The sequence below is a fragment of the Panulirus ornatus genome, chromosome 72 (genome assembly GCF_036320965.1).
Source record: "Panulirus ornatus isolate Po-2019 chromosome 72, ASM3632096v1, whole genome shotgun sequence".
Classification (NCBI taxonomy): domain Eukaryota; kingdom Metazoa; phylum Arthropoda; class Malacostraca; order Decapoda; family Palinuridae; genus Panulirus; species Panulirus ornatus.
Genome location: NC_092295.1, coordinates 2,057,054 through 2,059,553, shown reverse-complemented (window position 1 = coordinate 2,059,553; position 2,500 = coordinate 2,057,054). Strand labels below are relative to the sequence as shown.

Here is a 2,500-nt window from a genome sequence, read left to right as displayed (position 1 = left end):
AAATTTTTGTTTGGAATAATATGGTTTTTACTGTCTTCATCTTTTTTGTTGTTATAGTTGAAACAAAATAATAATTATGGTTAGATAAATTGGTTTATTTTGTTACTGTTTGTTTGGAGTTAAATGGATAAGTGGTTTATTATAAGACATGATGTTGTGTGCGTATATTTACTCGTCTAGTTGATCACGTTTTTATTTTAAAACATAATTATTAACGATTAAGGAATAAATAATAATGATAATAATAATAATAATAGTGATAATAATAGAATAATAATATTAATAATAATAATAATAATAATAATAATAATAATAATAATAATAATAGTAATGATAATCATAATAATAACAATAATAATAATAATAACTAATAATAATGATAATAATAATAATAATAATAATAATAATAATAATAATAACGGGGTTTGCCTTGTTCATCCTAGGGAAAACATGGCGTTCCCCGGCCTGGCGCGGTTGCCAGGCGTCATTTATTTCTTATTTATTATCCACTTAAAAGGGCCATAACGGTGTGTCCTTGACCTCTGACCTCGTGTGCAGTTGTGAGACCTTGTCTAGTTTCCTGGGTGTAATTACGAGACGTCTCATTACTCGTAAATTACCACAACCGAAGAGTTGTCAGGTATTGCCATACCTGGCAACTCTCGAGACATTTATTTCACCGCATACCTTAAAAATGATCTCGCCACATACCTAAAGATTATCTCACCACATACCTAAAATTATAGCACACGCTTGAAATGATCTCACTTGCCTAAAATACCTAAAATTCTCACCACATATCTAAAAGTATCTCACACGCCTAAAATACCTAAAATTCTTACCACATACCTAAAATTATCTCACTTGCCTAAAATACCTAAAATTATCACCACATATCTTTAAGTATCTCACACACCTAAAATACCTAAATTTCTTACCACATACCTAAAATTATCTCAATTGCCTAAAATACCTAAAATTCTCACCACATATCTAAAAGTATCTGACACGCCTAAAATTCTCACCACATACCTAAAATTATCTCCACACACCTAAAATACCTAAAATTATCTCACCACATATCCCTAAATACTGTCTCGCCACATACTCCCAACATATTACCACATACATAACGTCGCCTCACCACATACTTAACATACCACTGTATGATATGAACTACCGCATACCCACCAACATACCTTTAAATCTACTTCACCTTACCACATATATATATATATATATATATATATATATATATATATATATATATATATATATATATATATATATATATACCTCCCCCACATACCCAGCATGTAACCACATACCTCACACCACTGGCCCAACATACCCCTACATCATACCACAACATACTTAACAACTTAACCCCATTTTAACAACTTACAACATATCTAACAACCCCCCCTTCCTCCACCCCCCAACATACCCATGTGGTCACCACATGATAAATTACGTCATTAAATACCCATTAATGATACAGTGGGTCATCGCAAGGGGTCTCCCCCCCTTAAAGTAATTATGACCTGTAAAATCTATCGATAGATTTTAGGGTTAATTCGTAAAATCTATCGATAGATTTTAGGGTTAATTCGTAAAATCTATCGATAGATTTTAGGGTTGATTTGTGTAAAATCTATCGATAGATATTAGGGTTGATTTGTAAAATCTCAATAGATTTTAGGGTTAATTTGTAAAATCTATCGATAGATTTTAGGGTTGATTTGTGTAAAATCTATCGATAGATTTTAGGGTTAATTTGTAAAATCTATCGATAGGTTTTAGGGTTGATTTGTGTAAAATCTATCGATAGATATTAGGGTTGATTTGTAAAATCTATCGATAGGTTTTAGGGTTGATTTGTGTAAAATCTATCGATAGATATTAGGGTTGATTTGTAAAATCTATCGATAGGTTTTAGGGTTGATTTGTGTAAAATCTATCGATAGATATTAGGGTTGATTTGTAAAATCTCAATAGATTTTAGGGTTAATTTGTAAAATCTATCGATAGATTTTAGGGTTGATTTGTGTAAAATCTATCGATAGATATTAGGGTTGATTTGTAAAATCTCAATAGATTTTAGGGTTAATTTGTAAAATCTATCGATAGATTTTAGGGTTAATTTGTAAAATCTATCGATAGATTATGGTGTTAATTGGCCAATTAGCCTCTTAACTATGGACACCGTAGTTGCGCTTGTTCCCAGAGGTCGTGTACTGGCGTAGCGCGTCTCAGTGGCTCTGGGGCGTAAATTTAAATTCCCTGACGCGAATAAATTCCCTGACGCGAATAAATTCTTTTACGCTTGGCCACCGAGGCGAATTTTTACGACCCCGTTGGTTTAAAAATTATTTTTTTTTCTCTTTAAATAGATAGTCTATATCATTTTCTTATCTTTTCTAGTTTCCACGTGTGTTATCTCTCTCTCGTCTGGTTCTTATCTTGTCATACGGCGTTACTGAACACAAAATTAATTCAC

The 2,500-nt window shown here is 31.8% G+C and overlaps 1 long non-coding RNA gene across 1 annotated transcript in view; it reads right to left on the bottom strand.

Annotated features, from left to right (window-relative positions):
* LOC139748043 (uncharacterized) overlaps positions 1-2,500 on the bottom strand; it is a 23,726-nt gene that overhangs the window by 21,123 nt on the left and 103 nt on the right. The window lies entirely within an intron of this gene.